Below are 24,150 nucleotides of genomic sequence, written 5' to 3'. Positions count from 1 at the left end.
CCCTAAAATTCTTAAGAAAGCAGGAGCCAGGGAAAACTGGAGCTTTAAACAATGGTTCTCTACTCCATAATTAACTTTTGAAAAATGTATATATAAATCTAAAATAGGTGGCCTCCATACAGACACCAAGACAGACAGACAGATATGCACACGAGCATGTGTGCATGAGCACGCACGCGCGCACACACACACACACACACACACACACACACACTGTTACTTTGCTGAGCACATCTCTCACCTGCTCTGCTCCAGCCACACTGGCCTGGCCACCGGCCTCTTCCTCCCACATGCCAGGCAGCCTTAGGGCCTTTGCACTAAGACCTTTTCCCCAACATCATCTGGGTAACTTCCTACCTCCTCTTGGGTCTTTGCTCAAACATCATCTTCAATTTCCCATCTGGATCTCTCTTTCTCAACTCCTTTTTCTCTGTTATACTGTTTTTCCCATAATACTTATTATATTTTATCAGTACTATGTGATTTATTTATTGCTTATTGTTTATTGTCTCTCTCATGCTGGAATCAAAGCTTCACAAGGGTAGAATTCTTTATTCTATTCACTGACATGACTCCAATGCCCAAAATGATGCCTGACACATAGTAGGTATGCAGTAAATACCTGCTGATTGAATAGGTGTTTTTAAAATCCAAAAACTCACACCTTTACTGCTTTTATTAAATTCTTCCCAAATTTGGGGGGGGTCTGTATCTTTGCTATATGTCAAACTAAGAATTAGAAAGCTTATTTGACAAGCCATCGCTAATTACACTGAGAATCCATGCACTTTCTGACATTGAAACCTGCCTCTGTGACAGCACCATGGTGAGTGCGGCAAAATGGTCATTGTCAAGTTCAAAGAGGTCCCCAGAGGCCAGACTATTAAGGATCCTTGTATCAGGGAATGGAGTTTTGAATTGTATTCCCAGGGAATCAGGAAGCCATCAGAAGTTTCAGGCAGTATAAGGATACTGAGCATGATAACATGTGGCTGATAAGGCCCAGGGGTCTGTTGTGAGGGTGGCAGTGTCCATATCTTTTTTCACTAATCTGTCTCGCTGATCATCTGATGATGCAGAGTTCAGCAGGTGGGCTGTGCTGAGTAGCACTGTATTCACCAGAAGCGCAGAGTCTGTCTGTTCTCAGAGCACTCAATTTAACCTTTAGACCCTTGCTACTCAACGGGTGGTCTATGCACCAATACCAGCAGCATCACCTGGGAGCTGATAAGAAATACAGAGTCCTAGGCCCCATTTTACCCTACCAAACTGGATTTTGTGCATTTCAACAAGATGCCCAGGTGACTGGGCTGCACATTAAAGCTGAAGCAGCACTGTCCCAGGGGACAGAATACTGGTGGATGGCTTTCCTTCTAGCTCTGTGGGGACCACACTGGGGAAGGGTGGCTGAGAGACCTTCTCCCCATTCTCTAGATTATGTATTCACTGGCTTCCTGTGGCAGTGAATTACATCCTTGACTAAAGAACCCAAGGAGACAACAAAACCTCCCTGCCTCACACTGAAGCAGAAGCATTAGAAAGTTCTCCGTGTTCACGGTTTTTTCATGCTACATCGTTTTTTTTCAAACTGTTTTCATACAACTTTTCTCTTCACCTCATTAAAGCTTTAAAGGGTGGTCAGGGGACTCCAGGTGATTTCCAAGATCCCTTCAGGGGGCTGCAAAGTCAAAACTGTTTTCACACTAATACTATGACGTTTTGTGTTTTCATGCTCATTCACTCATGAGCGTATAAAACACGAAAAGCCACACTGCAACTAACTCTTCAGAAACTACCACTTTGAATCCTATGTAGTGTCAAGGAAAAATATCTAGTTACTTGAAAAGGCTAATAAAATACTTCTCACTCTTCCAACCACGCATCTGTGGGAGGCTGATTTTCTTCATATGTTTCAACTCAAATAACATATTACAACAGATGAGATGCAGATGCAGGTATGAGAATCCAGCTGTCTTCCATTAAGCCAACCATCAAAGAGATTTGCAAAAATGTAAAATATTACAAGTATTCTATTTTTTTTTATTTTGGAAATAGTAGTTTTTCATGAAAATATGTTATTTGTGTTAACTTGCAGAAGATTTATTATTTTAAACAAATATTTCCCAAATTTCTGTTTTAATTCCTACTACAGTATTACATTAATAAATACAGCTCATGTAAACAACAGCTTTTTGAGTCCTCCACAATTTTTAAGAGTATAAAAGTGTCTGGGGATGAGGAGGTTTGAGAACTGCTTCATTAGAGCAAAGTAAAATGAAGACTGAAAGCTGTCTTGTGAGAAACAAACTCTTCAAGTAGACTGTTGGGTAAGCAGGATGGAGCATACTGATAAGAAAGAAGTCATCCTGCCTCTAAAACAAACAGAACCATGAGCAGGAATGGAAGTGTCTATATTAGGTTCTCAGTGTTCTCTTTATTATGGCTATTGACTCTGTCATAAATAACTGAATTGCTAAAACCAGGCGCACTCCCCACTTAGGACCCTGCTGTTCTCTCTGCCTCAGAATGCTCTTGTACCAGCTCTCCAAATGACTCATTTCCTCACCTCCCTCAAGTCCATCAAAAATCACCATCCCAATGATGCCCACCCTGACCACCCAATTCAAAATCACAGTCCACCGCACTCCATTCACACACATTTCCAACTCTCTTCACCCACTTCGCCTTTTCGTTTTTCATAACACTTACCACCTGCTAAAATACCATAAAACTCATGTGTTCATTGTATCTGCTGATACTATTCGCCCTTGCTAGAATGTAAGCTGCACTGAAGGAAGACTTTTTGCCTGTTTTGTAATCTAACCCAATTATCTGTTCCAGAGCAGTGCCCAGGACATGATGCCTTACAAGAAATACTGGTTAAATGAAGGAGAGTGAGTTTTGCAGATAGAGGCAGTGGAGCCTACCAGATCAATATTGGCTGTTAGACTTAAGCAGAACCTCGATTTGAACCTTGTTGGGACAATTACCAGGCTCATGCTCTTCGGCAAGTTACTGAACTCTCTAGCCCTCAATTTTCTCTCATGTAAAATCGACCTCACGGGAGTGTGGTGAGAATAATAAGATAATATCTGAAAACTGCGTATCACCTGGAACTCAGTAAGTGATTATTAAGCAGACTACCATGGACTTCACATCATTATTAGCTACTCCATCTTTTATGCTCCCAGGAGGCAGTGTCTAGTTTCCTAACTGGATTAAAGGCAATGGACAGCCCCAGGTTCACCTTTGCTACTTAAAGAGTACCTCAATTTTCCATTGCTCAAGAAGATAATATCTTTCTAGACTCAGGGATATAAATAAAATAGCTTTAACTCAAAGCATGTCTATGCTAGAAGCATTATGAAAGGTCATATAATTCAACTTTTATGTTTTCTTAACAGATAAGTAAATGGAGGCCTGAGGTGAAAAGATTTTCTAAAAATCACATATATTTTTCACATAAAGAGAAGAACCTAAAATCCGGGATTCTGGAGTCCTAGGACAATATTCTTTCCACTCTAATCAGCATGGAAACTGTTTATTAGAATCCTTAAAGAGTCCCAAACTTTTCATCTCATACAAGGTTAGCACAAAGAAGTAGAAGATAATTGAGATCATGTCTGGAGTGGATACAAGATGCCCCTCTGTCACCCGTGCCTGTCATTTTTATAACTCATAATTCAAGGTTTGCACAAGAATACACAGTGGACAAATAAATCCTACTTATATACTGAAAGAACGTAAGTTCCTACATGCAGCCATCCAGATTCTAACCAAGGGAAAATAACTCAGTCAAGGAATTGCTGCAGGTTTTCCAACTTCAGGTCTCCTAAACTGTATCTATAAATTGCACATTTGGTGAACTATTCATTAACCAGTTTAGTCAACCATTGTGACTTTTTCCCTGAATATTGTTCAAAAGTGTCAGAAATAGTAAAATACATGGCATTCAGTTCTATTATTGTTAGTAGCACCTCCTAAATACATATTCAAAACTGATCCACATGCTTACAGGTAGATAGTTATAAACCTGGCTCTTCTACTTGTACAGACAAATGATCAAATGATATGCACTAAAAGGGAAGTTGTGTAAAAACTTAAATATGCAAGATGTGACAGTCTGGTCTCTGATCAAGCCTCAAAAAAAAATTACTAAAAATAAACCAAGGAAGCAAACAAAAGAGTTGTTATGGAAACATATTTGAATCACTGAAAGCAAATTAAAGATTCCTCCTATTTGCCAAACATTACCACTCAGACACTATTGCACAATACAGGCCTGTGCAAATCAACATCATAAAACAGTACATGGAATGTAGCACCAGGCTAGACCTCCAAGACAGTGCGAAACACTGAATAATAGGAAATCCCTCACTGGCAGTTGATTATAAAGTTCTTTACCTGAAGAATCTAATCTTTAATCCATCTTAAATTTATTCACTTATTTAGCAAATATTTATTAAGCACTGGCCAAGTAGGGTTTGAAGCATCTGGAATTCAAAGATGAATGAAATCTTAATATATTACCAAGCTTAGAATTTTAAAAAGTCCAGACCAAGTCTGTTTTGAAAACAATGGGTAGATAAGGAAAGGAGAATAAAAACATCCCTGTTTAGCTGGGGTAGATGTCACACAGCCCTAACCACTGGGCAAAGGCTAAATGTATAATTATACATAGTTGATTTAAGGAGAAAAACAAATAAACAGGAAATGTAAGCACTGTTCTAACAGACTAATTTTAAGTTTCAGGGGCTGAAAAGGAAATGCAAGCAGTAATTTTATCATAGCTAAACAGGAAATATATGATCAAGGAAAGGCAAACACCTGTCCAGAACCAATGACAAGCATGCAGAATATGAGGGAATGAATAAATGAGAGTCCTGAGTCTGAAGAATAGTGGGGCATCCACTGAGGAAACCAGTCGTGGTATCATCATAGATGACACTTTCCTGCATAGGCATTAGGACATCTCAGTAATAAAGCATATTTGTCCCCACCCCATTTCTCCTCTCAAAAAACAATACCCAGCCAGGGCCAACACAATATACACAAAGACTAGGTGGGGTGTGGCAAAATGCCAAGTAATATGGAATAACAAAATGTCTTGGGTCATTCTAACCTTCTGGAAATCAAATAAATGTTGCCTATTTAGCTCTGGGAAAGTGAAGGAATGGGGACTATTTGGCAATGCAACTTACTTTCCCTAGCTGCAAATAAAAGATTCGGGAAGGGTTCTTCAGCTTTCAGAACCCTGAGCATCTTAAATAATTAACATTTCTTAACTAATCCCCTACAAAAACAATTTAGATCTACTCACATTTATTTGCTTGCATGTTTCCCAAGTTCTTCTCCCTAAGGAGACTGCACATATTGCAATTAGGAGCATAACCTCTAAAGCTGGAGAGTCTGGGTCAGAATCAGGCCCACCACTGTTGGCTACGTGATCTTAGAAGAGTTAATATTGCTTGTCTTCAATTTCCTATCTGTAAAAGAGGAAACACAGCAGAAACCTACGACTAGGGATTGTTGTGAGGCTTAACAAAGGCTACCGTATGATAAGATTTCAATAACTGTGGCCATGATTAGCATATGGTGTTCATAGCAAAGGGGAATGCAGTGCCAGTGGCTATCACTGGCTTGAAGAGAGTGCGGTTAGCATTAGTGCAGTGTTTTTACTATTTTATTGTCCTTCTTACTAGGCTCCTGCTTAACTGAATTTGAGTACTGATATATATGTATATTTAGCTATCTATTCCTGATGGCCCTGTAGTGGTCAAATGGAGTCCCTCTGAATGTCCCCTCTCACCTGTGGTGATACATCTAGGAGGATTATGCCTCTGTTTCCCTCATAAGTTGGGTTCTAGGTAAGTCAGTTCCCATTCTAGCACTTCTTCTGAAAAGCAGATTCCACACTGAGCCCTGACCTCCAACATCATCTAGTAGGAACATGGACAGTGTATATCTTTAAGGCCCTGCCCCACGCAGCCTGGCTGAGGGAGCAAGTTTCCCCAGTAAGTAGGGAAGATGACTCTGAGAATGGTTTCAAACACAGTGAAGGCTTCTAGACCCAAGGGTCCCTGCTGGCCACATAGACTTGATTTTCGTCTATACGCACTAGTGCCTAGACAATAAACTACCCCTGCATGAACCCATAGAGCAGCACCCCTACAAGGCACTTTAATGGTTCCTTGCTATATGCTCAGAATGCACATACTATGTTCAATGTACAAGAATTATTTAGATCTTCAAATTATCAAGCCGAAGACAATACTCAAAGTAAAAACAAACCTAAAAAAAAAAGTCTTTTTAAGAGAGAAAAAACAATAACAGGAAGTAGAGTCATCTTTCCTGACCTCTTGGGTACATTTTATCAGGATCTTTAATCAATACAGCTCAGAGCTCCAATACACTATGACCTTGAAACTTCGTACCAGGTTCGATAAAGAGCCCCAGAACTGTTATTGTAGCTTGAATTATTGGTACTTAGAATACAGAAATTAAAGCCATCAAATCTTGCGTTTCTCTAAACTAAGACTGTAGCATCATGAAAACATGCAGTTTTGGTGGAATTGGTTCAACTGGCCCTCTACTCTGAGGCATTCTTTTTGGGCCTTCCTACGCAGAAAGCTGAGGGATCATTTGATGGTCTATGAATCTACCCTGTTTCTTCCACACCTGAACCTTTCCACTTTTAGCTCCAGCAATGCTAGAAAATATACAGAATACCATGCCCAAAAGAGAACTGACTTGAAGCAAACACTTTACAAATGGGCATCTTTTAAAAATCTGGCTCTTTTTTAAGAACTGTCACAGTTAAGAATTAAAATAAAGCACAGATTGTGGCTACCTAAATACCATAAAATACACTCCAGTATTAAGGAGTGTGTTTGCTATTATAATAAGACAAATGCCCAGTTATGAGGCAAGGACTAACTGAAGTGATCGGGTTCCAAACAGAGATAGATACCTTCAACTATTTTTCTCTGAAAAGAAAAAAATACATATTCCAAACAGTTACGTGCTCTTTTAGTAACAACACTATGCATCCAATTTCTCTGAAGGCTCTTGTCACATGCTAATAAGATTACTACTATCTGCATGTTGTCTTTGGATAACCAAAGACCAAGGAGAACATATGCCTGCTTGGGTAACACAACCAGCAAAAAAAGCAAAGCTACTCTCCTGGAGCAGCTGGAAACACTCATGTTGAAAGAAGGCCAATCTCGCTGTTCTGGTGGTTCTCAAAACTTTCAGTGCATAAAAATCACCTGGAATATTGTGAAAACTACATATTCCCAGAACCCTATCCCTCTGAGGATGCTTGAGCAGTAAGGCCCAGGAATTTGTATTTATAACAAGTATTCCAGGAATATCATAGATATATGATTAAAGGGTTGGAAATAGGGCTCGCAGGCAAGGGCCAAAGAATGTGAGTTATTCATAAAAATAGAGAAAGGATTTCATTTTTTTTCAAGTACTGTATATATAGATTATAGATAGAGATAATAAAGGAACAATTTTCTATTTTTACTAGACTGGACAACTTCAAATTGCAACAAAGACATATAGATAAGACAGGCTAACTGAACATTATGTTACTTGGCTAATCATAGTAAAGAATGGAAATTATAGATATTTCTTCTGGAAGGATTGTAAGCATAAAGTATCAGGATTTCTTTCAGAGTTTTTTTTAAGAGCCAGACTTTCTAAAAACAGGGAGACTGAGCGGAAAGATTTATCATCTGATCCCATTGTGATTTTATGAGAGGAAAGCACATCTGTTCCAAGAACTCTTGAAGTTACTGTAGAACTGCTGTCACATATTGGCCACATGACCCCAACACTGCTTCCATCTGTTTGTCCTATTCTTGTCAATCATTGTTTATGCCCTCACACAGGTAAACAAGGTATAAGAGAATCGGTGCCAAATTAATTTTGAAGAAACTGGATTCTGTTTAGCTAGATGCTACCTAATGGGAGGGAAACTGGCTTTTAAGTACACTCCTGCTATTCTTAAACTCAGCATAAGAGAAGCCCTGAATCTCCTATTTCTTTTTCCAGGAAACATATGTGCCCATACAGGTAAAAGGAGGCGGAGGAGGATGGGGGAGAGGGAGGAGGAGGAGGACTTGCAGAAGAAGGAGGAGAAGGGGGAGGAGGACAAGGAGAAGAAGGACAAGGAGAAGAAGGGAAAGATGAAATGGAGAAGAGGAGGGGGAAGAGGAAGAGAAGGTCCTTCAGTGTGAGTGAACCACATTTTCACATATAATTGGCATGACTATTGTGCAAGAATGAATAATAACTTTGAGAAAAGAACATGAAAATATATTCATGTTCCTCTGATTGCCATGTAGAAAATGTTGCAAAAATAACATTAGTTCCCAATGTGTTTTATTAGTACAGGGCTTTTCAACCTTGGCACTACTACTGACCTTCTGGGTCAGATAATTTTTTATTGTGGAGGCTGCTCTGCGTATTATAGGGTATTTAGTAGCATCCCTGGTTCTACCCACTTGATGCCAGAAGCACTCCCCATCCCCAGCTGTGACAATCAAAATATCTCCAGATATTGTCCTTGGGGGATAAAATCATCCATGGTTAAGAACCACAGTACTAGAACAATAATCCAGCATGGTAATCTCAACCTGCTTCTAATTGCTGAAAGTAATTATGCCCTAGTTAGCATCATTTCTGAGTCTCTTCCTCTGTCCTGTTGTTTAGACATAGCAATACATGGAAAAGATGGGCAAGATTTCACCAGCACTCATGAATAGGACACACATGACCAGGAGAAAATCACTGCAGATCATAACCCACCATGGGAACTCCAAAGGGAAAAAAAGCTGGGATACAACCAGGCTGCTCCCAGGTACCCATAGCTCCCACAACTGAAAGTGACCACAGAAGGGGACCAGAGTCATAGCTTTGCCACTATCTTCTCCTTATGTGGACTGATCCCCCTCTGTACCTAGGCTTGAATGTACATAAAGATATGATGTCAAGTAATGTTTGTTTTGGTTGTCACTTTGGTGACCTGGTATCTTAAAGTCATGGGTTTTGGAGTCATGCTAACAGAGTTCAGACCCTAGTTCTGCCACTTACTAACTGGTGATCTTCAACAAATAACTTTACCTCCTCAAGTCTCAGTTCCCTCATTTATAAAATAAGAATAATAAAATCAACCCCACAAGGTATAGTGAGGATGAAATGAACTAATGTATGTAAAGCAAAGGTCCAATGTAAGCACTCAATAAATTCTAACTTTTTTTGTTGTCACTTTTGTTGTTGTTTTTGCTGCTACTGAAATCACTGACATCATCATCTTCATCATCATCATCATCATCATCATCATCATCATCATCATCATCCCAATGGACCCTAAAGTTCTTAGACTCCAGTGAGTTCAGGAATTCCAGGCCAAGGACCACTGCTTCGGCCCATTCCCCCTTTCTTCTATAATATGTAAGAAATATCTATAATCTTCTAACTTAACCCCATTGAGTGAATTCATAGTAAAATGGTATTGTCTTTGTCGCTAACCCAACCACCATTACCAATTTTATGACTATCTTTACAAGGGTGCCCTCTATGTCTTTAATTGAAACCATAATCCTAATAATGAGAATTTCAGGCATTGCAACAGATTTGAGGCCATATTTGGGGGTTAGAAGGATCTATTAATTGATCTTCATTCAGACCACCCTGTAAGAAGCCACCCAAAAATAAGCAGAATCCGCTTTTCCAGTGTCTCCACCTTCAGTCAGTGCTAGGAAGAGACTGGGTGAAAGCTGGCACTGGAACAGAAAATGTGGCTAGTGACAACATGCGACTGTGAACTTTCCATTTCAATATTCCTTTCATCCTTCACCCCTGACTACTTGCCAGAGAAACTGCATACTTCTCACAGCCTGCAAAAGTCATGGCCCTCTTCTCTCCCAAGAGAAATCTTAACTGTGCTTCAAAGATCAGCTCAAAGTACTCCTCCGTGAAACCTTCCCTGACAGCCCAAAGTTGGAGGCAATCACTCATAGAACTGTAGAGCAAGAAGAAAGCTTCGCTAATTTTAGGGTCTGAATAAATTCCGTGGTTTAAAGATACAATCGAAAGGCTTGTGGTAGAAAAAGAACCAACAAATTCCAACTATCCACACTTTACTTGGAATTATGAATTGCTTTTTTCCAGTGTTTCAGTTGCTGACGTTTTTTTTCATCTACACATATTTGTCTCAGGACCTGCTTTTATAGGAATCCAAGTAAATCCAGTTCATACTATTTATGCCTGTGAGGGTATAAGGATGTAATCAGACCCACACAATATGTGGTAGGAACATACTTTTTCACAGACTTTCAAAGGTAATTGAACAGGCTGTCAACAGTTTAAAAGTGCATACCCTTTGAACCAGATATTCGTCTTTTCTTTTTTTTTTTTTTTAAAGATTTTATTTATTCATTTGACAGAGATAGAGACAGCCAGCAAGAGAGGGAAAACAAGCAGGGGGAGTGGGAGAGGAAGAAGCAGGCTTCCAGCGGAGGAGCCTGATGTGGGGCTCGATCCCAGAACGCCGGGATCACACCCTGAGCTGAAGGCAGATGCTTAACGACTGAGCCGCCCAGGTGCCCCCAGATATTTGTCTTCTAAGACTCCTTCCTGTAGTAATGCACACAGAAGCACAAAGATATAAATACGAGGTGTTGTCTGTGGAATACTATATAATGGAGAAATATTGGAGACCTTTATTACTGTATCAGTCAAAATATTTGTCAATGGAATAATAATTAGATTACAGTATAAACATTCTATAAAACACAATGAAGCTATTAAGCATGAGTTTGGTCTATATTTACTGCTAAGGAAAGACGTTTATGATATACCAATAAGCAAAGAAAATCAAATTTAAAAAACATGTACTGTGTTCTATATCTGTTATTTTTCTTTCTTCCTGGAAATAGACACACACACACACACACATACGCACACGTGCACACACACATCCCTCAGATTATTAGCATGGTTACTACTGGGGAGGGAGATGACTTAGGGGTAGAAGTCGTGGTCAAGGGGGTACAGAAGGGAAATGCCTCTATATTTTTTTAATGATTGTACATTACCTTAAAACTGAAAAAGAAATGCAATGCATTTGGAAATGAACATCCGAAACATTCTTCATCATTTTTTCTTAAACACCACAATCGGTACTAGCAGCAAAAGAATTCAGAGGATTTTAACTGCATATTCTCTTTCTATCTGACATATACTAGTATAAAAGGTGTGTTGTAACCAAATTTAAGCACCTAAGTGATCTAAATCGTAATTAGCAAGAAAAAATACCTGTTGAGACTATTGTCTTATATATGATTGCTTGCTCTTTTAAGATGAAAAATGTCACATGGACAGAAAATATATTTTGAATACTCACTGTAGTTCTCACAAGCAAACTAAGGAAAATCATAACTGCAAGGGCAAACAGGAAATTAAAATCAACCATAAACGTATACCCAAGCCTCCAACATTTTGTTTTGTTTTGTTTCATTTCTTTGTTCAGGAAATTAAATGATGTTAAATGACAAAGATTCGAAGTCTCGCTAGTGTTTGAGAGGAACACTATGGCAAAAGATATTACTGGCAGTGGGATTAAATAGATTTTTTTTTAAATGCAGTGAAAAACTAACTACCAAGAAGAAATAACCCATTGTGGCCCATGTTTTTTTGTCTGCAGAATTTGCTTTCCATTGAAGTCTATGAGAGTATAAGGGTTTGGGAGATTACCTGCCAGCTCATTAAAATCCCATAACGCATTAAGAAAGAAGGGGGATGGTGGTGCAAAACATGGTCCCTGCCATGTGTGTGTGTGATTATGAGCAAAGAATCCTAAGCTTTAACGTTCTGTTAATATATTAAATATATTTAATATAATAATTATATTAAATGGCAAGGTTACCCTAAGGACTAAATGAGAACACATACACCATAGCACTTGGTCTAGATAAGACTACTTACATGTTGATTTTTGTCATTATTCCATTTGTATTTTCTTAAAGTTTTGTATTGGGATGCATAATAGCATGATGACTGGGGCACCTGGATGGCTCAGTTAGTTAAGCATCCGACTCTTGGTTCTGGCTCAGGTCATGATCTCAGAATCATGGTGATTGAGTGAACCCTGTGTCAGGCTCCACATTCAGTGTGGAGTCTGCTTAAGATTATCTCCCCCTCTCGCTCACTCCCCCCTACCTCACACATGCTCTCTTTCTCTCATAAATAAATAAATAAATAAATAAATAAATAAATAAATAAATAATAAAATCTTTAAAAAAGTAGTAGCATGATGACTAAAAGATGTGAAAGACTTGAGTAATACATCATTTCTGTAAAATTATTCCTAATCACCTACAGCCTGATCAATGTGACTAGCAGATATCGATGCAAACTCAGGAGGAAAAAATAAGCTGGCATTGACATGCAGCAGCAAATAATGTCTATTAAATCTGCCTGGTTAATGATACAGGGTCCATTCATTCAGCCTATACTTATTGAGTATGAATTGTGCTTCATGCCCTGTGTTAAGAGTCTGTGGACAGACTGTACTGAGCAAAACAGGGTTCCTACCCCAACAACTTAGAAACTAGTGCAGATAAAAGACATTGGGGAAAAATTCATAATTCTAAGTATGCAGTAGTTAGAAGACAATGCCAGGACTCACTGTGAGGGAGTGGGGAAGTGAGACAAGGAAGGGAAGAGACAAATAAAGAGTACATAGACTACCCGGCTACCTGTACAGTAGAGTGGTGAACTATCCTAGTTTATGTGAAATTAAGAAGATTTCCATGACACAGGACTTTTCCATGCTAAAACTGGGACAGTCCCCCCAAAAAAATCTGGACTGAGCTATCACCTTATTCTATGAGCAACTGGGTCTCAATCATTCTTGAGACCTTCAGAGAGGATGCATGGAACATAACTTAGAATTATCTCAAAAAAACGGAAGGGAGTATTTATCCCTCAAAGGCTTAACCTCAGTGGTTGAGGGAGGGTCATACTAAGGCACTATCTTTCATTTACTCTCCATCTGACCTGTGCTTGCTCCTGTATCCAGGGAATGCCATCCAAGAAAGACACAGAAAAATGTTGGCATATCTAAGAAGTCTTTGCAAACAAACTCTGGGGTCACCCACAGAGATATCGGCAGGGCACCAACACCATCTGACACATGATTATTTTTCCCCAATCTCATAGGCAAAAGGATTATTTCAATGTTATTTTCATTTGGATTCTCTAACTGGTGGAGAGTTCAAACCTAACTTCATATTTACATCCCTTTTTGTGCATTTAACAACAGTTTTAGGGTAGGTTATTTTCTTGGCCTGGGACAACTGACCTCCATAATAAAAAGCAATAAAAAATTCAATTTACCTAGAATATGTGCATGTGGGGGTCGGGGTAGTGGCAGGAAGCAAGGTAAACTCACGTGAACTGAAGGTGAGACCTGATCACTTAGTCATACTGCTCCCCGTGCCAGGATCCTTGTTCTACTTCTCTTTACCCTTAAAGCAGAATTGAGATCCTTGAGTTTTGTCTGTCACATTTTCCAGGTTCCCACTGAGTTGAATTATGGTCATGATTCATATCTGTCTCTCTTCCAAGGCTCTTCTCACATACCCATTTCCTCTCAGATGTATTTTCAGATCACTCCTCGCTCTCTGTAAGCTATAAACTCTTGTGGGTGTGCACTGCCTGCTTTCACTTCTGCTGTGAACAGTGCTGTACATTTCTATTTTCTTCAAGCTTCATTCACTGCAGCCTATTTTGAATTGGACTCTAGCTCACTCAGGGGGGAGTCAGGGATGTTTAATGAGCTGTCATTACTTAAATCTAACACACTCAAATCTCTTGTGCTACTGAAAACCCAGGATATTGTTTAGCTTAAAAGCTACAGGCTAGGGAACTCACTGTATCATAATAAGAACATGAGCTTTACACCTTCAGAAGATAACTAAATTATAAATTTAAACTTTAGATCCTGTCACTTCATTGATTAAACCCTCAAACATTTCTGCGACTACCTAAGATCCGTTGTCATTAATCTTACCTAATTTTATGCATTCCATTTCATGTGTTTCTCAGCACATTTGTTATGGCCCTTTACCAAAGCTATCTTCCAATCATGATTATAAACTGACACTACCTTAGAATAATGATCTTTTGATGATTTTAGTACTGAGTAGCAAGTAATCTATATAGTTCCTGTCTCGTAAACAAATTGTTTAGACTTTTCCAGCTAATCTTTTGTCTCAAAAACGTGTCCTTATTTCAAAGAGTGGACCAGCCTCCATTTAAAAACACAGAAACTGAATAACAAGACGGTAAGGGACCTACCTGAGGTCACACAACACGTGGTCAATGACAGAAGTTCTCTTCCTACCTGCTTGTCTTTCATCCATGTCATCCATCTTTTTCTTGCTTCTCTGGAAAGAAAAGAACATCTCAAACAGTCATCTTCCCATTCATCCACCTGACTCAGACCTCTGTGCTTCAGGAATTTTCTCTGCCACCACCATGCCCCACCCTTCAATCATTCCATTTCAGAGACATTAGGACTAGCTCTTTCCAAGACCTTCAGAGCACTGACCTCCAAAGGCATGGCATGAATTCCAGTAGTACTTACAGCCTTTTCCAGACATTTGGTACTCACAGTATCCTATCTGGGTAGCTATTTACATCTTCATGAATAATGTACCTGTCTGCCTAACTCAAAGTTAAGGCGCTTGAGGACACACTACAGATTTATGTAATTTGTTGCATTCCCCACCATGCCTAAATGGCTGTCACTATGCATATGGTAGATGTTTCACAAATATTAAAGAGGATGCTAATAACAATTCCAAAGGTAATTACATGCATAACTTATATGTATATATGATATATGATATGTAATATATATGCATATATACACAAATAGTTTTAATTTTTTATTCTTGAGAATAAAATTATATTTAGTACTGAAAAAATAGTAAACAATATTGGCTCACAAATACAGTGCCGCCTGTACAGAAACCTGAGCAAATTTCAACAAGTGTGTCTATGTGAAATAAGGCAGGGATATTCAAGTTATTTCTTGTATTTTGTTGTGATTTTTGTGTTTGTCAGAGCAATCACATTACGGAACTAAAGAGATGAATCTGCATTTAGAGAGCTGACAATTTTAGTAGACTCATGATGTGAAATGTTTTTATTCAATTTACTTCCCCAGTGATGGCACAGTTAAGCTCAAATTCTGCAACATTGGGAAAACCGAACGCAAAGGCAGCGTCTGTTGTAGAGACCCAGGGGCAAAGGATTATGAGACAGAGAGTAACACTTCTATGGGTCAGTGAAAAACAGGGCCAGAGAAAGGCAAGTCATGTTTTTTATCTTGCCACTGCTTTAGCAAGGTGTTAGGAGTGATATTTTGCCCAAATTTCTCCTATAAGGTATATGTAGGGATCTCTAAGGTGAAGAAAGGATTAAGATAGGACTTCAGGGGGAAAATGTAAAAAAATGAGAAGCTTTAGCTAAACAAAACAGAGTTGTTTGTTTGTTTGTTTGTTTTGACCATCAGGTATTTAAAGGTAAACAATAGTTTTACACTTCTACCAGACTAAGACAGGTGTGAACTGCCCTTTGGAAGCTGGGAATTTTGTAGGCAAAGGAGGAAATATGTTAGGAGAAGAGTATGTATCGTTACATAGAGAAGGTACACCTTAAAGGCTCCAAATGGGGATTTATGCAAAGCAAAAGGTTTGGAGCTGCCACGTGGTAGACAGGTATTATGTGAATAGAGGTTTGCATGCCTGCACACGTACAAAATTCCCAAAGTAAAAATTTTAGCTTGGAATTGTAATCCAAGTCTCCTTACCACCCTAAGGAAAGGGTAATAATAAGAGCCCAATGTTCCCGAGCCCAGGAGTGGGTGGCTTTTGGACAGAACACTTCTAGCAGGACACTGGTGTCAGCTTACTCAGCTTGCCCTGAGTCCTCAAAATGTCTGTCAATAAAGGGCTAGACGTTTCGGCTTTTGAGCTTACGATTCCCATTCTGAAAGTAGCCAACAAAAATGAATAAACTATGCCAAACTATAAAACATGAAACCACAGAATGATATGGACACTAACATTGATAGTCATTCTATCCGTTGAGTAGCAAAGAGCCAAAAGAACAAAAAGGCCAGGAACTGTCATAGAGATCATCGCTCTTCATGGTTCTGTTGTGTTAGAAAGCAAAATAGAAAAAGTTCACATTTGTGAGACAGGAAACACGTGCACATATAAATATAGTTAATGAGGTAGTATTAAGTGAGGAAATCTAGTTTCCCTACTTGGATAGAGTAGATGGGGTTTGGCACAATTCCACGGAAAAATAAAGTGATAAACATTTCAATATTCCTTATGTAAGGTGGTGTTAGAAAAAGAAATTGTCCAGGGTGTAATCTGCTTTTCTCTGCAAGGAAGCTCTCAGGACACCAGGGTCAACATGAGACTTTGAATGGATAATCCTCCTGTATTCCGCTTCAAATTTTTTTGGAAGTTGGTAGAGTAGAAGTATAATTTTTTAATATACATAATACGGAGCTTAAAAGTTAAAGCACGGCACAATGGCAAGGAAATGTATTTAATCTTATCTTCATACTTGGACTTAAAATAGAAAACAAACTATTCTGGCCAGTTGTCCTGCACCAAAATCATATTATCCTTCCCCAGAACCAGACGTCAAGTTCTACAAGCCAAAAAGCCATCACTAAACCTTATTCCCCAAAAAGAGCCCAGGAGGGCTCTATGTTTATATTCTTTCATCAAGTTTATTATGAGTTATAACCCCTGCATTTTATAATCAGTTATCTCATGCATTTTATTATGAGTTACTTGGTGTGGCTACTGGTCAGCTCTGGAACAGGCATTTCCATAAGCAAAAAAAAATAGTGTTTTTCTTTAACCTTTCTAAACAACTCTGAGTCAAGACCAAGTCCTGTTGTGATTCAAGGAAATACAATCCTAAAATATGCAGAACAGTTTACTAACAAAGGTCAACCTTTGAACTTTGTGCTTTGGGTGTTCAGAAGTCACTGATTAGAATGCAAACACCCTCGCTAAGTCTATCATCTTAGGCCTTATCAGCAGACAACAAAGCTGTCTTCTATCTGTATTCAGATAGCCCTTTAATCAAGCCCTAACATAAAATTTATGTTTTTATAATTTCCTTGTTGGTTTAAATATATTTGAAAAAGTTATCTGGGGTATTACATGGAAAACCTGCTTAACCTTACAAAGTTAAATCATTATGGTCACTGAATTTTAGGAAGGATTAATGGTCAAGCATGTATAAAATACCAGATTTAAGTAAACCTCACATTGCCCAACACCAGGATGTTGTCTATAACTGTCATTATTCTGAATTAAGAATTAATGTTACCATTCCCAAATGTTTTAAGTGTTCGATAGAACTGGCAAAAAAAAAAAAGTATTTATTTTCAACATTTCTTTAAGTTTAAAGTAAAGCTTACATTCATGGCCACCAGCAGACAGCAAAACTCTTATACAGCTGCAGCCCACGTTTGTTACAGAGGTGGTGGTTTGGGGTGGTGAGAAGTAGAGGCCACAAGAAGCCAAAGAGAATCAAGGGCAATATTTGTCTTTGAACACTCAGCCTAATCCAAAGTTGAGACTTCACAAGTATAAATCCCAAAAACAGAAAAGAACAATCAGGAATATAATCAGGCTACCTGGAGAAAGAGACATCAGGATCCTGAAAAGGTGGGAAGGTGAGGGAGCATCACAGTCACAAACAAAGGAAATCTGGCTCAGGAAAGAGATTAGGAAGCACCAAGATTTAAAGTGACCAACAGAGGGGAGCCTGGATTAAGTGTCTGCCTTGGCTCGGGTCATGATCCCAGGGTCCTGGGATAGAGCCCCATGTCCGGCTCCCTGCTCAGCAGGGAGTCTGCTTCTCCCTCCCTGTCTGCCCCTCTCCCCTGCTCATGCACGCTCTCTCTCTCTCCCTCAAATAAATAAAATCTCTAAAAAAATAATAAAAATAAAGCAACCAATAGAAACAAGGGAAACAATCCACTGATGTGGATTGCATGCACAAGATATGTTGCCAGCAACCAGGCTACAACTGTCATGTCTCTTCCATGCCTTCACCCAAGCTCCTTGTTAATTGCTTGCTCAGCCAGCCTCCCTCTCCACGGGGTTTTGACAATCTCAGTGACTATCTGGTTTTTGCTCTAATCGACACCAATACGGGCTAAATAAAGTACCTATGTCTAGTCTGTCATCTAGCATGTGCTAAAAACATTCATTGGTCTTTTATTTCATCTTAACTACAAAATAAGAACCAAGGATCAGGTATGTTTTCCTATTAATATTAGAATGAATATATACATACTAAAATTCCAAAAATGATTTTGAACAGTAGAGTGTGTGAGGTTTTTTGTGTTGTTTTTTTTTTTTTTAAGATTTTATTTATTTATTTGAGAGAGGGAGAGCACAAGTAGGAGGAGTGGCAGAGGGAGCAGAAGCAGGAGAAGCATCTGAGCTGGGAGCCCAACCCGGGCCTTGATCCCAGGACCTCAGGATCATGACCTAAGCCGAAGCAGCCGCTTAACTGACTGAGCCACCCAGGCGCCCTGAGAGTGTGAGGTTATATCTGAAAAGTTTTCTAGATATCTTTGAGGGTTGAGCTCTTAAAACCACCTTGTCAATGAATCTTGGAGAACCAGAAGTGTGTATAAAACTCCTTATGATGCTAACAAGCTTCTGATTAGCTCCAAAACCACTTACAGCCCAAGGGGAGAAATTCTAGCTCTCCAGAGCCTTCTTCCCACATCCAAAGAACTTCAGCTGTTTTTTGAAGTGACTCCAGCTGTTCCACTGGAGAGCCTCTTTTCAAATCTGTGCAGCGCGCTACTGTGTCAAACTCTGAAGTGCTGCATGTGCTAAAGTAAGTCAGAGATGACTGGCCAGATGAGGGGGGAAAATATTGTGGGCGGGCAACCAGAGACAAATTTGGCAAGAAAGGATGTCAGCGGGGCTTTCCAGAGTCTCTACGCTGAAGGATAGCGATACTGATTACAAAGAATTTAGCAGTGAGTTAGTGAGGAAAATCCACCAGTGGCAGAAACTATAATACTTTTTAGAGAAAAAGGAGCTTAAGAACTTAAGAAGTATAAGAAACAAATGCCAAGAAGATAACTACAACTATCAAGTCTGCCATAGGGAAACAAGGGAAAGAAAATGAAAACACTTCACAACAAACACCAAAACTGCTCTCCTGGCAAGGGATTACCACAGGTATTTTTCGCAGATATAATTTCACAGATATCTAACTCTCCACTATACCACAAAATGCTTTTCTAAGACTTGCACTATCTTTATAGTATCTGGTAATAACGGAACAGGCTTCACTTTTAGACAAAAGAAGGACTCATAACTAGGACATGAATTACTTTTATCCCAGACAAGCCACAAAAAGTACAGCTTCAAATGAATGTTCAAGTCTCTCAAAACACACACACACACCAATAACAACAACGACATAGATAGGAACCACAGACCAGTGTTCTTAATTTCCAGTTAAGGCTTGTCATGAAGAGTCCCCTCTCTTATGTATCTCTGTGCCACAAAGAAAAGGAAAAGATGCGTATAATTCTAGTTTTATCACCAAGAGAGGCCCTTTCCTTTCTCTCTCTGAACACTTCAGGGGTTTGTCATTGCCCACAGAAAACGTGCTATCAAGCCCCACAACCCTATGTGACTTTTTAAAGAACAAGGAAGTTGCTGCTGCTTGTCTTTCACAGCGACCACACGCTCAGGCTTCCCGGTGCAAACCACAGCAGCTCGGGTTTGCTAAGAGTCCTACCACACCAGAGGAAATGTGCAAAGAGGCTCTCAGTCATCAGCCACCAAAGGAGAAAACAAATACCTCACATGGCACATAGAGAAAGCAACTGCTCTGGCTGGGTGTTGCCTAGGGCTTCCAGGAAAAGAAATAACAGGTAGCAAACCAGACCCAGGACAGAGGGAATTCTTCATCTGGTGAACCCACACAAGGCTATAACCTTGCTGATCTCAAAGGTCAAAAAAATACAGCAGATGGATTGCTCCCATGGATAGGGAAATAGAACAGTTTGAAATGCCTTCCATCTCCATAAAATTTTGGTGCGTTTAAATAATATTTATATCTTGTACATTTATCATATGCATTTTTGCATGTTACAAGCAACTGGATTTTCTCTCAAAACTCTGTAATACAAGCAAAGCAAATCCTCCAAAAATTATTTCTGTTGGAGAAATTACTGACATTGTTCACCCCCATATACAGTCATATACAGAAGACATCCTTTTGAATGGTTACATCCCTCTGATTTCCAATATTTGGGTCGTAGAATTAGCCTAAACAGAGGCATCTTTAGAAAACCACATCTAATTTCTTTATAGCAAAAAGGAACAGCACCCCAGCAATATGGTACACAAATGGAAGATGGCTGAGAGGAGAAAAACCAGGCTCTGAGCGGACATTATTTTGGCGTATGTGTTCTTTAGCTACCTATTTCTATCCAGTGAGGGGCAGCACTGATTCTTCTTCCCAATGAAGAAAGAGGGAGAGAAAGAGAGGGAGGAAGGGAGAAAGGGAGGGAGGAAAGGAGGGATAGAGGAAGGAAGGAAGGAAGGAAGGAAGGAAGGAAGGAAGGAAGGAAGGAAGGAAGGAGAGAGAAAGGGAGAAGGGGAGAGAGAGAGAGAGAGAAAGAGGAGAGACAGAAAGAAAGAGAGGAAAGGGGCGCCTGGGTGGCACAGCGGTTGGGTGTCTGCCTTTGGCTCAGGGCGTGATCCCGGCGGCGTTATGGGATCGAGCCCCACATCAGGCTCTTCCGCTATGAGCCTGCTTCTTCCTCTCCCACTCCCCCTGCTTGTGTTCCTTCTCTCGCTGGCTGTCTCTCTCTCTCTGTCGAATGAATGGATAAAATCTTAAAAAAAAAAAAAAAAAAAAAAGAAGGAAGGAAAGGGGAGGGAGGGAGGGAGGGAGGGAGGAAGGAAGGGGAGAAAGAGAGAGGGGAAACTAGCATATCTTCCAAACTATATTATGTAAGAGATCATTAAGTATATAGGAATGTAGTTTAGGACTTCCCTCACAAGCATCTGGGATCCAGAGTGAGCCTGCAGAACTCCTAGCTCGAATTTTAGGTATTTTGGGGGAGGGGGGATGTTTTGAGACTGAATCACCTTCCAAAGAATGCATTCGGTGTCCGCCAACCAATCCCTCATAGCTCTGCCTCGCCTGGGCTGCTGAGCTGGTCTTCTCCTTCCCTAGACACCTGACAGTTTCAGAGCTTGGAAATAAGAGTTTGAAAGACAGCTGAAAATAGATCATGTGTTAGGAGGATGGGGAGGGGCTGTTGTACTTAACTGGAATTATTAAAGTTCAAAACCAAACTAGAAGCAGCCTATGGCAGATCAAGAAGAGCCAAAAGTTTACTTCATCCCCTGTTAGGGCATACCTAAGTCCGTTCCTTAGGAAAATGATGAGATGGAGACACACTCTCAGCTTATGGGGAGCAGCAGATGGGTGAGGGGCAAACACACTGGTCAGTTTATCCAGCATCCAATGTTTTGGAGCTGCTGCACACTTCAGATGCTTCTTGGGACCACAAACCATGGCTGCGCTAGACACAAAAAGAGGACCACCTCCTTCTGGTGCATGAGCTATAATGCTTATTTGAAACTAACAAGTTTATGGTAGTTTGCATACAGCAATAGATCACAGCTTCTGAGAAGAGTATATAATTTTAAAAACAAAATCTTCAATTATAGAAAACTCAATATATTCCGAATTCTAAAAACCAGTTAAGTAGAATACGATCTAAGTGTGTACATTCCATAATATGTATAAGGGAAGGAGAAAGCTAGGGAGCAAAAGTATGTACCTCTTGCCTGTTGGTAAGTCTTCCCAAAACAGATGTCATATAATAGGTATGTTTCTGAAAGTTACCTGTAAGCTACGTCATTGTAAATCTTTGCAACAAATATCAATTGAGTAATGGCTACATGTCAGTCACTGTGTTAACCACCAAGGTTGTAGTAATGATCAAAATAGCATTTCTGCCCTTGAGAATCTTGCTCTCTAGTGGACCACTGACTAGTTAATATGTAAATTTTAAAATGGATTTAAATGAAGAGTGAGCAAAACTTTTCTGTAAAGAACCAGATAGTAAATATTTCAGGCTTTGCAAGCCAATTTTGCCAAAGTAGTGCAAAAGCAGCGTTAGTTAATACATAAATGAACGAGAACAACTGAGTTCCTATAAAGCTTTATTTTTGGACACTAAAATTTGGATGTCTCATAACTTTTGTGTATCTTAAAATGTTATGTTTCAATTTATTTTTTTTTTCAACTGTTTGGAAATGTAAAAACAATTCTGTACAATAGGCGGTAATGGAGTTGACCCTTCGGCCATAGTCTGCCAACCTCTAGTTTTGACTTTGATCAGATGGACCCTAAAGCAGGTGGAACTTGCAAAATAAATAAAAGTTTAGTACTATCAGATGGATTTACTGTTTTGGATTGCCATGGATACAAATACTAATTTTCTTTCTATTTCTGATTTCTTCCAAGCATGAGTCTGCAAGCCTGAGATGATTTACCAGGGAGGCATTCTAGGGAGCATCAAGGGCTCAGAGGAAGGGCAAAGTCAGCCTAGGAGGAAAGGAAAGGTAGAGATGGAGTTGGAGAGCACAGGAGCAAATGCAGCCTGAGGCTGTGTGATTGTTAAGCAAAAAGTACTCAAATAGCGGAAATGGGACTTTAGGGGGAAGGACAGAGTGCCAGTATTCAAGAAAAATCTCCTTGCTTTGTAAACACTGAGTGCCCTTAGGTAAAGCTCCTCTTGGAACATACTTAAGACACCTAGAGCTAGGCAAATTGGAAGCACTGAGATAAATAAAGAAGAGAATTTAAGAAGACATTCTTGTTGCTGAATGGCTATTTCTGTTTATTTTCATCAGGTTGCCACTCACTTTTCCTTTAAACTTTGCCATTCTACTTTATGCTCAAATAAGCTCATTTCGGCAAGAGGCTTGCTAAAGGTTCAATGCTTTGCATACTAAAGTTTTGTTTTTGTTTTGTTTTTATACAAAGAACCTGAAAAAACTATTGAAAAATCTATGCGATTCTCCAGAGGAAGTCTGTTGGCAACCTCCCCACCACCAGCACCCCCTCCACCCAGTGCCACCCGCCTCATTCCCCCACCACAGATGAAAGAGGTACCTCTACTGGGAGAAAAAAAAGAGTCAAGGACACAAAAATTTCTACCCCTTGTAGTCAACAATAAGCTATCTCCTGATGTATATCCTTCCTGCCTCATTCCCATGCTCTTGGTGGCAAGAAGGTGCACCCTCTGTGCTCAGGATGGCAGATATGACCTATATTTTCATGTTCTGATGCTCTTCACGGCTTCCTCTTCCCCTCTTGGGGCCCATGATGCCTCAGTTCAAAGCACTCTTTCCCACAGTTTACAGCTTTGTGTCAGGCAAGTCCCCAACTATTTCGATCTTCCTGTAATGCAGACACCCAAACAATAGGAATTAGGTAAGCACATAAACGGACCTAAGACAGGTCTAGTCTGCTTTGTAGAACAAATGGGAAGTCCTATAACTATATACAGGCATTCTGTGTGATTTAAATAATATCAACTAGACAACTAATGACTTGTGGGCTTCTTTTCACTCAGGAGGTCATGCGATTCTTCTCTTGGGTCTAAATATACCACTTCCACTTGACTTAACTTATAAAACAAAGGCCTCCAACACTCAACTGTATCATTTTTTTTTAGTAGATTATGTATTACCTCCCCCACTCTGCAAATCATGCTCCTTTTCACTTAATGCTTTAGCTCTTAATTGGTAGGATAAAAGTTTTAAAATGTGGGTGAAATCTTGCTCTTATTATTAGTGATGTTTTCTGTTAGAATAAGCCCAATTCTGACCCTATGGACACATAACCTGTTTAGATAATAGCAGCGTTTATGTAATAATACCTTCCCAAACACATCAACAGCACAAATTTGAAAACTGGAAGGAAGGAAGGTGGGGGGGAGGGGGAGTAGACAGGCTCAGTTTCTAT

The 24,150-nt window shown here is 39.6% G+C and overlaps 1 long non-coding RNA gene across 1 annotated transcript in view; it reads right to left on the bottom strand.

Moving 5' to 3' along the window:
- Positions 1–12,215: 12,215 nt before the first annotated feature.
- Positions 12,216–24,150, bottom strand: part of LOC123785504 (uncharacterized) — a 101,402-nt gene continuing 89,467 nt past the window's right edge. Inside the window, exons 3-4 of the long non-coding RNA XR_006777651.2 lie at positions 14,377–14,465; positions 12,216–13,544 (exon numbers count right to left, since the gene is read on the bottom strand). This is a non-coding gene — a long non-coding RNA (uncharacterized LOC123785504). The remainder of the gene's footprint in view (positions 13,545–14,376; positions 14,466–24,150) is intronic.

The sequence above is a fragment of the Ursus americanus genome, chromosome 15 (genome assembly GCF_024610735.1).
Source record: "Ursus americanus isolate L20-20 chromosome 15, mUrsAme1.1.p, whole genome shotgun sequence".
Classification (NCBI taxonomy): domain Eukaryota; kingdom Metazoa; phylum Chordata; class Mammalia; order Carnivora; family Ursidae; genus Ursus; species Ursus americanus.
The sequence above is the reverse complement of the archived record's forward strand: the minus strand, read 5'-3'. Positions and strand labels throughout refer to the sequence as shown.